Source organism: Physella acuta, unplaced genomic scaffold, assembly GCF_028476545.2.
Source record: "Physella acuta isolate Inbredline_101_S28 unplaced genomic scaffold, ASM2847654v3 ptg000058l, whole genome shotgun sequence".
NCBI classification, from domain to species: domain Eukaryota; kingdom Metazoa; phylum Mollusca; class Gastropoda; family Physidae; genus Physella; species Physella acuta.
In genome coordinates this window covers 88,241-102,152 of record NW_026731578.1, presented here as the reverse complement: position 1 = coordinate 102,152, position 13,912 = coordinate 88,241, and the positions used below count along the sequence as shown (strand labels likewise).

At 42.4% G+C, this 13,912-nt stretch overlaps 1 protein-coding gene across 2 annotated transcripts in view; it reads right to left on the bottom strand.

Annotated features, from left to right (window-relative positions):
- The window catches only part of LOC131948272 (galanin receptor 2a), a 102,050-nt gene that overhangs the window by 15,909 nt on the left and 72,229 nt on the right, over positions 1-13,912 (bottom strand). The window contains exon 1 of one of the 2 annotated variants that reach the window (XM_059309820.1): positions 5,330-5,409. The exons of the other annotated variant lie outside the window; for it this stretch is intronic. The gene's annotated coding sequence lies outside the window, so the exon portion shown is untranslated. Of the gene's footprint in view, positions 1-5,329; positions 5,410-13,912 lie in introns of those variants that run through there. 2 annotated transcript variants of the gene reach the window in all.

The window sequence follows — 13,912 nt, the reverse complement described above, 5'->3', positions numbered from 1 at the left end:
TTCTGCCCAAACAACCAGCCATAAGTTTACAACCACAACTAACTTATGGCTAGAAATGATGTTTGTGTCATCTAAAAGTGGGTTCGGTTGCATAAATTTCTGGGTATGACTTTTAAAAAAAATTGAGGTTTGTTTCATAAAATTAGTTGGGTGAATTCCAGTTTTTGAGTTATAAGAAGTTGGAACATGGGCGTTTCTAAAGTGGTAAGCATGATGGTTTATGAGGTGGTATTAGTGGAATGTTTACGGGGTAGAGAGTGGGTGGTTTATGGGTGGGAAGTGGGTGGTTTATGGGTGGAAAGTGGGTGGTTTATGGGTGGGAAGTGGGCGGGTTATGAGCGTCAAACAAATGGACAACTCATCACAAACTTTGCATTCAGTGCAAGCTTGTTGGATTGTTTACTAATTAACTAAACTCAAGTCTATAGTCACATAACCACACATTTATTACAACCACATAACCAACCATCTACAACAACCACACAGCCACACAACGAAACAGCCACAATTCACAAACACACCAATCACAACCATCACACAATCACACCAAGCCAACAACACTCTGTTTACAAGAACCCCAAAATCTCCAGAAAATAAAAACCACCAACTCAATTGAAATCTTCGCACTATCCCCCCTCCCTCCCCTCCCCTCACCCCCATCCCCTACCCTAAATCTTCTATCTGTGATGGAGAACGGACATTAGGCGTGAGGATTTTGTTAACTAATTCTTGCGTCACTCACAGAAGCTGAGTACCTCACACACAGGAGCTGAGTACCTCACACACAGGAGCTGAGTACCTCACACATAGGAGCTGGGCTGAGTACCTCACACACAGGAGCTGAGTACCTCACACACAGGAGCTGAGTACCTCACACACAGGAGCTGAGTACCTCACACACAGGAGCTGAGTACCTCACACACAGGAGCTGAGTACCTCACACACAGGAGCTGAGTACCTCACACACAGGAGCTGAGTACCTCACACACAGGAGCTGAGTACCTCACACACAGGAGCTGAGTACCTCACACACAGTAGCTGAGTACCTCACACACAGTAGCTGAGTACCTCACACACAGGAGCTGAGTACCTCACACACAGGAGCTGAGTACCTCACACACAGGAGCTGGGCTGAGTACCTCACACACAGGAGCTGAGTACCTCACACACAGGAGCTGAGTACCTCACACACAGGAGCTGGGCTGAGTACCTCACACACAGGAGCTGAGTACCTCACACACAGGAGCTGGGCTGAGTACCTCACACACAGGAGCTGAGTACCTCACACACAGGAGCTGAGTACCTCACACACAGGAGCTGAGTACCTCACACACAAGAGCTGAGTACCTCACAAACAGTAGCTGAGTACCTCACACACAGGAGCTGAGTACCTCACACACAGGAGCTGAGTACCTCACAAACAGTAGCTGAGTACCTCACAAACAGTAGCTGAGTACCTCACAAACAGTAGCTGAGTACCTCACACACAGGAGCTGAGTACCTCACAAACAGGAGCTGAGTACCTCACACACAGGAGCTGAGTACCTCACACACAGGAGCTGAGTACCTCACACACAGGAGCTGAGTACCTCACACACAGGAGCTGAGTACCTCACACAGGAGCTGAGTACCTCACACACAGGAGCTGAGTACCTCACACACAGGAGCTGAGTACCTCACACACAGGAGCTGAGTACCTCACAAACAGGAGCTGAGTACCTCACAAACAGTAGCTGAGTACCTCACAAACAGGAGCTGAGTACCTCACACACAGGAGCTGAGTACCTCACACACAGGAGCTGAGTACCTCACAAACAGTAGCTGAGTACCTCACAAACAGGAGCTGAGTACCTCACAAACAGTAGCTGAGTACCTCACAAACAGGAGCTGAGTACCTCACACACAGGAGCTGAGTACCTCACAAACAGTAGCTGAGTACCTCACAAACAGGAGCTGAGTACCTCACACACAGGAGCTGAGTACCTCACAAACAGTAGCTGAGTACCTCACAAACAGGAGCTGAGTACCTCACAAACAGGAGCTGAGTACCTCACACACAGGAGCTGAGTACCTCACACACAGGAGCTGAGTACCTCACAAACAGTAGCTGAGTACCTCACAAACAGGAGCTGAGTACCTCACAAACAGTAGCTGAGTACCTCACAAACAGGAGCTGAGTACCTCACACACAGGAGCTGAGTACCTCACACACAGTAGCTGAGTACCTCACACACAGGAGCTGAGTACCTCACACACAGGAGCTGAGTACCTCACACACAGGAGCTGAGTACCTCACACACAAGAGCTGAGTACCTCACACACAGGAGCTGAGTACCTCACACACAAGAGCTGAGTACCTCACACACAGGAGCCGGGCTGAGTACCTCACACACAGGAGCCGGGCTGAGTACCTCACACACAGGAGCCGGGCTGAGTACCTCACACACAGGAGCCGGGCTGAGTACCTCACACATAGAGGGGTGGGTCGTGTGGTGGGGGTGGGGGGTGGGGTAAACGTTTCAATCGGAGCTTAATTGTTGCGGCAGAGCTAAGAAAATAGAATGTTCTAGACAGTTGTTTCACAAAGATAAAACAGGACTAGGACTAACTAAGGCCAACCAACATGCTTGAGCCGACAAGTTGCAGAACAAAATTCTACAGAGACATGTCCCAGTTAATGGACGTGAGATTTGTGTGTTTGTCAGGGATTAAAAGGCCATCTCAATGTAGTGTAATCTGTTGAAGGCAGGTCGGGTAAATATTAACAGTACATTCATCATTATACGAGGCTGCACTTGTGTGCTATTTATAGTCGGTCTCGTTAGGTAACGTGAATCCCGTGAGAGATTTATTTTTTCTGTTAGAACAAACACAGCCAATTACAAGAGTGTCATTGTGTTTCTAGAATCTTCGGTGACATTAGAAAGTTAGGTAACATGCTAAATACTTTATCCCATTGTGTTTTATCAGAGGCAGAAGTCTAGTATCGAACTCTTAAATTCACCAACCTTTGCCTACATTACCCAGATCCACAAACCTTTGCCTACATTACCAGATCCACCAACCTTTGCCTACATTACTGGACCCTTAAATTCACCAACCTTTGCCTACATTACCAGATCCACCAACCTTTGCCTACATTACCAGATCCACCAACCTTTGCCTACATTACTGGACCCTTAAATTCACCAACCTTTGCCTACATTACCAGATCCACCAACCTTTGCCTACATTACCAGATCCACCAACCTTTGCCTACATTACTGGACCCTTAATTCACCAACCTTTGCCTACATTACCAGACCCACCGACCTTTGCCTACATTACCAGATCCACCAACCTTTGCCTACATTACTGGACCCTTAAATTCACCAACCATCGCCTATATTACCAGATCCACCAACCTTTGCCTACATTACTGGACCCTTAAATTCACCAACCTTTGCCTACATTACCAGATCCACCAACCTTTGCCTACATTACCAGATCCACCAACCTTTGCCTACATTACTGGACCCTTAATTCACCAACCTTTGCCTACATTACCAGACCCACCGACCTTTGCCTACATTACCAGATCCACCAACCTTTGCCTACATTACTGGACCCTTAAATTCACCAACCATCGCCTATATTACCAGACCGATGAATCCAAAAACTTTAATCCTACCTTGATACCGGACAACAAGATGGCGTCAGAAGGTCCGGCTGTTACTTTTATCCGACCCAACTCACTAGTTGACGTTTCAAAGTTCCACATTGCACGTGCCGGTATTCCGGTCTTGGTAGCCGGTCTCATAAGTGTGAGACCGGAAAATAGCCGGTTAATGAAATCTTGTCTAGAGTTGGGTGGTGGCAGTTAGGGTGGTCAGACATGATAGATGGGGGTGGTCAGACATGATAGATGGGGGTGGTCAGACATGCTAGGGGAGGCGGGTGGGTTTAGAATTGCTGGGGGAGGGGGGGTCAGACATGCTGGGGGGGGGGGGGGGGGGGGGTCAGACATGCTAGGGGGAGGGGGTGGTTAGACAATCAGGATAGGGGAAGGGGTGGTCAGACATGCTAGGGGAGGGGGTGTTTGGCATGTTAGGGGAGGGGGGGGGGGGTCAGGCAAGCTAAGGGAGGGGGAGACAATTAGTCTCTAACCAGATGTTGCCATGGTAACGATGCTATATCTAGGTCACCAAGGACAGACTCGTTACAGAGAAGCAAGTAATCTATAATTAGCGTCAAATGTCTACGCTGTGGATCATGTTGACATTCAGCTGTTTTCTGGTCATTGATGCAAATAATTTTATCAATGACCAACTGACCAGCACTGTCTCCATCTTTAGACCGTTATTTTCAACTTTTCAAACTGTAGCCATTCCTTACACTCATCTGACTTTAACACACCCAGATAGGCATATATATATATATATATATATATATATATATATATATATATATATATGTATATTAATTAATTAATTTATTTATTTATTTATATATGTGTATATATGAATGACTTATATAATGCTGCCGTCCGTTACGTGTAAGATGTACAATACTTGATGTATTTGTGAAGTTTTGAGAGACAAAAGGGAGGACACTGAGATAAGAATGAGTTAAAGGTGAGGTTATAATGAGTTAAAGAAGGAAACACATTTGTGTGACCGACATTAACTCCAACATCGAGTTTATAACCTTTTGTGTGGGCGAGATTTGCCGGTTAATATCTATAGATATTTTCCGGCTGATATCTGTAGAGATTTGCCGAGTAAAACACTCAGATATTTGCCGGGTGATATCTGTATACTTGTCTCTGTATCATAGAGACACCGGCGCTGTCTAAAGCTTGGAGGAATATTCTAGACAGCATGCTAAGAGTACACTGACCTCTACACGCGGCTGTGTTTGTGGGAATTTAAAACAGTGGCAACTTACGTTTCGTTGGGTGGAAACAGTGGCTACTTACGTTTCGTTGGGTAGAAACAGTGGCAACTTACGTTTCGTTGGGTGGAAACAGTGGCTACTTACGTTTCGTTGGGTGGAAACAGTGGCAACTTACGTTTCGTTGGGTAGAAACAGTGGCAACTTACGTTTCGTTGGGTGGAAACAGTGGCTACTTACGTTTCGTTGGGTGGAAACAGTGGCTACTTACGTTTCGTTGGGTGGAAACAGTGGCTACTTACGTTTCTTTGGGTGGAAACAGTGGCTACTTACGCTTCGTTGGGTGTAAACAGTGGCTACTTACGTTTCGTTGGGTAGAAACAGTGGCTACTTACGTTTCGTTGGGTAGAAACAGTGGCTACTTACGTTTCGTTGGGTGGAAACAGTGGCTACTTACGTTTTGTTAGGTGGATGGTGTTCTACAGCTAGACACAAGCGGACACAGCCGACACGGTTGGATATATCCGTACACAATTGGACACAGCCGGACAGCCCTAACACATGTGGAAGGGCGTGTCAACACACGTCTACACATGTCAACAGAGGTCACCTATACATGACCCCACGTGACGTTTGATCACACAAGGTATCATCGATACAGTTCACCTGTGTGCGCCCCATAAAAGCCAGCTCAAAATGTTCAGGTGTGTTCGTATAGTGGTGTAGCGCTGTGATTTATGGCTCCTGGAGTCGTTAAATATCTGGGCTTTAAACTCTAGGCAGGTGGGACAATGGAGTCTTTTTCTGGCATCTTAAAGTAGACAGCACTATCATAGACGCTAGCCAGAGAACCGAACTCGGAACTTTAGCCTAGAGATTATGTGCTCTGCTATTCGGCCAGGCCGTTCCGGAGTTGACCTACGGCAAGCAAATGGCAGACCACTCAACCCCAAACTTAGATGTTACCCTAAAACAAAGATGTTACCCTAAAACAAAGATGTTACCCTTAACCAAAGATGTTACCCTTAACCAAAGATGTTACCCTTAACCAAAGATGTTACCTTAACCAAAGATGTTACCCTAAAACAAAGATGTTATCCTTAACCAAAGATGTTACCCTTAACCAAAGATGTTACCCTTAACCAAAGATGTTACCCTAAAACAAAGATGTTACCCTTAACCAAAGATGTTACCCTTAACCAAAGATATTACCCTTAACCAAAAGATGTTACCTTTAACCAAAGATGTTACCCTTAAACAAAGATGTTACCCTTAACCAAAGATGTTACCTTAAACAAAGATGTTACCCTTAGATAAATATGTTAACTTAAAACAAAGATATTACCCTTAACCAAAGATGTTACCTTAACCAAAGATGTTATCCTAAAACAAAGATGTTACCCTTAACCAAAGATGTTACCCTAAAATAAAGATACTACCCTAAAATAAAGGCATTACCCCAGACAAAGAAGAGATCATTAATCAGATCTCACTAAAACAATCACCTGTCCACCTCACGTTAATTATTTATTTCAGGACAAACGGATTGTCGTTGTGTTTTTTAAATTAGAGTCGGTTATTCCCGACATTGATATATCGCTTTGTGCTATTTTTACCCAGCCAATTATCATTGTGTTGACAGAGACGGGTATCACGTGATTGTCTTCAAATCATTTCAACATGCGCTCACATTGGTGGAGGTGCAAAATTATGGGAGTTCGCTCACAAAATAGTTTTTAAATTGTTAACATGACATTTAGAGTTAAAAGCTGGAAGACTGAATGAAATGTACACGAATCTACCAACAAATTTGCAACCAACTGAATGAAATGCGCTTTTTATACACGAATCTACCAACATATTTACTCACCCATAACTGCTTTCACAGGCACTCGTAACTCACCCCCCCCTTCACTAATACTCACCCCACCCCTATAATCACACACTCGCTTACCCACACACAAAACCACACAGAAAACCACACACACACACAGTCGTAATGGTGTCAAAGAAATGGTGAGTCCTATGATGAAAGTGAGAGCAAAGAAAATTTCAAACTTTCAAGTACCACTAAATGTGTCTTGGTCAACTTTCAGACAAGGGGAGCTAATTATCCACACTTTACCTTCAGAACAGGAAAGGGAAATAACCAGGAAGAAAAAAAATTCAGGGGAGATAATAATGGAGGTTGAGAGCTACTCCGAGTTTAAATCTGTTACTCAAGGTGGGGAAAAGTTGTATTCATTAACTGGCGTGCTGGAGTAGCCCAATTTTCTGTTTCGTTTCTTTCAGGTTTTGCTTTCATTGTCCTGATTTTGTAGTTTTGGTTTCAAAAGTCTGGTTTTCGCTGCACTAGATACACTACAACATAGAACTTTTCAAAAATTGTTAACACTTCCACCCCCGCCCTAGATAAAAAATGTTGTAGTCGTATTGTGTTGATGACCGTTCTACCCAGAGCCCATTCAACTTCAGACGATACTATCTGCTACCACAACCGCCCGCCGTGCCAAGCTGGAGTTACGTTTTATTATTTCCTTGTGTATCGTAGGTCAGATGGACAAACGACTCGTCGTCTGTCAAAGTCTGGAATAGACTGCCCAGGGGAGGGTGTGGTGGGGGGGGGAAGTCAATCTGAGAAAAATGTCCTTTTGTTGTGATCCCGACTGATGACAAAGCCGGCGTACATTAGAAGAAAATAGATAAACTTAGGCCGATCTTATAGGGCATCGACAAAATAGATAAACTTAGGCCGATCTTAGAGGACATCGACAAAATAGATAAACTTAGGCCGATCTTAGAGGACATCGACAAAATAGATAAACTTAGGCCGATCTTAGAGGACATCGACAAAATAGATAAACTTAGGCCGATCTTATAGGGCAGCGACAAAATAGATAAACTTAGGCCGATCTTAGAGGACATCGACAAAATAGATAAACTTAGGCCGATCTTATAGGGCAGCGACAAAATAGATAAACTTAGGCCGATCTTATAGGGCAGCGACAAAATAGATAAACTTAGGCCGATCTTATAGGACATCGATTGGTGGCAGGATTGGAATTGATGGGCGGGGTGGGGGGGGGGGACCCAATCATGGCCTGGTAGGAAGGTAACCGAATCATGGCCTGGTAGGAAGGTAACCGAATCATGGCCTGGTAGGAAGGTAACCGAATCATGGCCGGATGGGTGGGTAACCCAATCATGGCCGGATGGGTGGGTAACCCAATCATGGCCGGATGGGTGGGTAACCCAATCATGGCCGGATGGGTGGGTAACCGAATCATGGCCGGATGAGGCTTTACAGAAAAAGCCATTCGCAATGATACAATCAAGGACATTGACACAAACAAACAAACAAGTGACATAACAAACAAGTGACAAACAAACATGTGACATAATTTGAGAAACTTGGTCAAGAAGGTTACAGAAAACATTTTGTTCCTAAAATAAAACACCTGAAATCTCCAGTTCACCAAGATCAAAAAACAAATTGTTAAATCTTTGACGTCATAATGATGAACGACTAATGCCTAACCGAGATTTTAAAATGTTTAATTACCAGCAAATTATTTCGGTAGTTTTTGGTGGCAAATTTAGAGTTATCATAGTGCCACCAACTACTGAAAATTTGATCTGGCAAATGATCTGGATCAAAGAAACCTTTGCAATCTTTAATCTACTCGTTTATACGGGGTCAAGGGGGACGATTAATGGTGATAGAGTCCAAAGAAATAAGTGCTGGTAGAACTAAGGGAAATAAGTGCTGGCAGAGCTAAGGGAAATAATTGATGGCAGAGCTAAGGGAAATAATTGATGACAGAGCTAAGGGAAATAATTGATGACAGAGCTAAGGGAATTAATTGATGACAGAGCTAAGGGAAATAATTGATGGCAGAGCTAAGGGAAATAATTGATGGCAGAGCTAAGGGAAATAATTGATGGCAGAGCTAAGGAAAATAAGTGATGGCGGAGCTAAGGGAAATATTTGATGGCGGAGCTAAGGAAAATAATTGATGGCAGAGCTAAGGGAAATAATTGATGGCAGAGCTATGGGAAATAAGTGATGGCGGAGCTAAGGGAAATAATTGATGGCGGAGCTAAGGGGAAATAAGTGCTGGTAGGACTAAGGGAAATAAGTGCTGGTAGAACTAAGGGGAATAAGTGCTGGTAGAACTAAGGGAAATAAGTGCTGGTAGAGCTAAGGGAAATAAGTGCTGGTAGAACTAAGGGAAATATGTGCTGGTAGAACTAAGGGGAATAAGTGCTGGTAGAACTAAGGGAAATAATTGATGGCAGAACTAAGGGAAATAAGTGCTGGTAGAACTAAGGGGAATAAGTGCTGGTAGAACTAAGGGAAATAAGTGCTGGTAGAGCTAAGGGAAATAAGTGCTGGTAGAACTAAGGGAAATATGTGCTGGTAGAACTAAGGGGAATAAGTGCTGGTAGAACTAAGGGAAATAATTGATGGCAGAGCTAAGGGGAAATAAGTGCTGGTAGAGCTAAGGGAAATAAGTGCTGGTAGAACTAAGGTAAACAAGTGCTTGTAGAACTAAGGGAAATAAGTGCTGGTAGAACTAAGGGAAATAATTGAAGGCAGAGCTAAGGGAAATAACTGAAGGCAGAGCTAAGGGAAATAAATGCTTGAAGAACTAAGGGAAATAAGTGCTGGTAGAACTAAGGGAAATAAGTGCTGGTAGAACTAAATGAAATAAGTGCTGGTAGAACTAAGGGAAATAATTGATGACAGAGTTGAGGGAAATAATTGATGACAGAGTTAAGGGAAATAAATGATGGAGAAGTAAGGGAAATAATTGATGGCAGAGTTGAGGGAAATAATTGATGACAGAGTTAAGGGAAATAAATGATGGCAGAACTTAGGGAAATAATTGATGGCAGAGCTAAGGGGAATAATTTATGGCAGAGCTAAGGGAAATAAGTGCTGACAGAGCTAAGGGAAAAAAACTTCTACATTGAGTACCTTTAGAGAGAAACTTACTATCAACGTCATTTATAAAGTTATTAAATGTCTACAGCCCCTTGTTTAAAAAGTTCGTTAGCTAAGCAGTTCAGGAATCGAATATTTAATGTGTACAATATTCTTCTGGCTCGAGTCTAGCCCAGAAAACCGTACCAATGTTCAGTGTAGGGACCGTACATTCTAGAACATTTGGTCTTGTGACAAGTGACACACGTGTGTCATCACAACACGGCACACGTGTGCCATCACAACACGTGCTTGATCAACACATGTGTAGCTACTACACACAATTCAATCAGAACAATTAAATCAAGGCACGATTGCCACGTCTAATTACGGGATCTGATTACGACATCTAATTACACTCATCCTCACGGTTGTGACACTAGGCTATGTTTGTGGCCGGCATAAATATTGCCGGCTCAATGAAGCCGGCGTCCGGCTCAATGAAGCCGGCGTAATGAACCCCGAATGAAGAGCCGTCAAAATGGGAAAATAAGCTGCCGGCAGAATTGAATGAAACCACCCCTCCGCTGACCTTGACACTGACCCTTGACCCCAATCTTTCATGCTTCATTGGGTGCGCACCAATAAACAATGACGTATGGCCCCAACCACATCTCCTCCATCAATCTTTAGACGCACTCACACACAGTTTATTCTTCGTGAACACACACACACACAGTTTGTTCTTCGTGAACACACACACACACACACAGTTTGTTCTTCGTGAACACACACACACAGTTTCTTCTTCGTTAACACACACACACACACACAAAGTTTGTTCTTCTTGACACACACACACATACACGCAGAGATTGTTGTTGTGGGGAGAAAGACTTTGTCGTGATGTGTAGGAGTGAGCAGTAATTCACGTGAAGGGGGGGGGGGGGGAGCGATGCATGCAATTAGTGGCAGAATGCGCATGTCAGGTGTTAGGGTAAAGGGCACGCGTGCTAATTAAACTAATTAAACGTAAAGGACAAACTTAGATGTGCTAATTTAGGATTTTAGGGGGGTGATAAAACCAAATGACAGGTATACGAGCCATATGATTGAGCAATCAATTCGTAGATCGATCTCAGTCCAATAACTTCCGGGACCATCACGTGACCAGAATTTCTCTGAGGACATTAAGATCGCTTGTCAGTTCCAGAGTTTTGTTGGGGGTGGGGAAGGAGGGGAGGGGCTATGGCGGTAAGCGTTGGTGATTTAGCTCGGGATTTGGGTGGGGCGGGTCACTTGAAAAATTTGAGTTGAAATAAACACCACAACTTAAGCCCAATGTCGTGTTTTTGTTTTGATTTGATTCAAATATGAACGGCATTTGCATGGCAAACAAAATTTACATTTTAATGTCAATCAACCCATAAATGTTAATGTCAATTGACCCATACATTTAAATGTTCATTAAATCATACATTTAAAAGCCAATTAACCCATACATTATAAAGTCAATTGACCCAAAAATGTGAATGTCAATTAACCTATAAATGTAAATGTTCATTAAATCATACATTTAAATGTCAATTAACCCATACATGTTTAAAATGATTCAAGCGTAGCGCTATCCCGCACGTGATGATCTCATTAAGTTTCAAGTCAGAATCATCTTCCTCATAAGATGGCGGTTTCATCAGAGATTTTATACAGCGATATTTCTGGGTGGAATGGGGGGGGGGTGGGGGGAGGAGGTTGAAGGGGTACCTGCAGAGATGATGAAATGGTGTGTGTGGGGGGGGGAGGCTACAGGCAGAGATGGTGAGATGGTTTGGAGGGGGGGGGGGTTATAAGCAGAGATGGTGAGATGGTTTGCTGTAGTTCGGCTGTGTTGACTGTTTATGCCAACGTTGACTTTTTTCGTGATAACACTTTTTTAACATCGATAATAGAAAAGAAATTAACTTCAACCATATTTAGGATTTTGAAAAAAAAAAATTGTTACTAAAAATAAATATTCTGACCGATAGAAGCAGAAAAAATATACGTTAGTTTCTGCACTATTTCAGAGCATTGCCCAGTTTTTAGAACACTTATTCACATCCCACAACACCAAATTAAATTTATTTTGCGTCTCCAATCTTTTCTACATGTCGGGGTGTAGGGGGTGTTTGAAGCCCCCCCCCCCCTCCCCACCCACGGGCCAATTTTAGCCGTACCAGCCCATCAACCCACCCACACAATCCACTGGCCAATTTTAGCCGTACAATCCACTGGCCGGCTTTTTGTGGAAGTCTTAAGTGGTGTGAAAAAAAGACCTTGTTAAAGGTCCTGTCATTGAGAACCGGCTGCCGGCTGCGAGACAACCGGAACCGGCTGGATCTCACAGTTTCTACTCATTGGGCAAATGATTTATCTAACATGGAGCTGAGGTGTTAGATTTTTTACGGCATTTCTTCAGTGTCTCATTCTAAGTGTAAGGTTAATACATTTAATGCTTAGTGCAGTAACTAATTTCTTCACAGTCTCATTCTAAGTGTAAGGTTAAGACATTTAATGCTTAGTGCAGTAACTAATTCCTTCAATGTCTCATTCTAAGTGTAAGGTTAAGACATTTAATGCTTAGTGCAGTAACTAATTTCTTCAATGTCTCATTCTAAGTGTAAGGTTAAGACATTTAATGCATAGTGCAGTAACTAATTTCTTCAATGTCTCATTCTAAGTGTAAGGTTAAGACATGTAATGCTTAGTGCAGTAACTAATTCCAGGTATAGTGCAGTAACCCAGCAAAGTAAAGTGCAGTAACCCAGCAAAGTATAGTGCAGTAACGCTATCAGTATCTGGTGTAGTAATCCACAGAGCATTTAAAATTTTACGCGGGCATCCAACAAGTTTAGGAGAAAATTAATTGTGCTAGCTGCTAGCTACATTCAAACTCTCGACATAATTTATTTCAGACATTTGCCAATCATGACATGATAATATACAAATCAGAGGAATACCTGATATGGTCCCCACACACCACACAATACTGTACCTGTCTATAACAGGTGTGTGTGTGGGGTACAACAGTGTACCTGTCTAAAATCGGTTATAGACGGTTGCTAATACAACATACAACAACTTATTTACAACAAACAGCAAACTAGTTTACAACATACAACAAAAATGAGTTACATTGAAGGATCTTTTAGGATAATACTGCATAAGGCATATGTTGCATTTAAAAGATGTACGAATAAATATTTGTCATACAATTCAGCTTCCAGTATTTTAGCAACTACAGAAGATGGATTTGTGAGGGAGTATTGCAAGGCTCGCATAGTGCGCTTGAGCTAATGGTAAGCTGAAAGAAATCAATTTGTTTGTAGAAGTTTAGATATCGATCTATCGATTTTAATTAGACGAGCATTAATTGTATTAATGGCTGCATTTGTAGATAGATGTAAAGTTGAAGGTATGACAACAGGTTTTGACGTCAACAGCGTACACCACGTCATTACCTGACGTAAGCCCTTGACGTCACAATGTCATTATTTTCTTTTCCAGAATTTAGGAACTGGAAATTTCAGAAAATGTCTGGAAAACATACAAGTTCCGTATTTCGCGGAATGTTAATTTTTTTTTTCCGTCTGAATAATGTTTATACATCACAAGACCGTTTTTATACCAGATTTTTAATGCAGACATTCGTAATAACGATGCAATTTATAAAATAAATATTATTTGACGATTCAAATCAATTTTTTGTAAAGGCAGAAATCAATGAGGTTTCTATTGAAGCTTCAGCTAAATCATACGCAGGCATTTAAAACATTTGTTCAGTTTCGCTTTTAATTCTGTAGGATCTTGTGATCTTTTAGATTGTGATCATTTAGTTTGTGATCATTTAGACCTGTGATCATTTAGATTGTGATCATTTAGATTGTGATCATTTAAATTGTGATCATTTAGATTGTGATCATTTAGATTGTGATCATTTAGATTGTGATCATTTAGATTGTGATCATTTAGATTGTGATCATTTAGATTGTGATCATTTGATTGTGGTCATTTAGATTGTGATCATTTAGAATGTGATCATTTGATTGTGGTCATTTAGATTGTGATCATTTA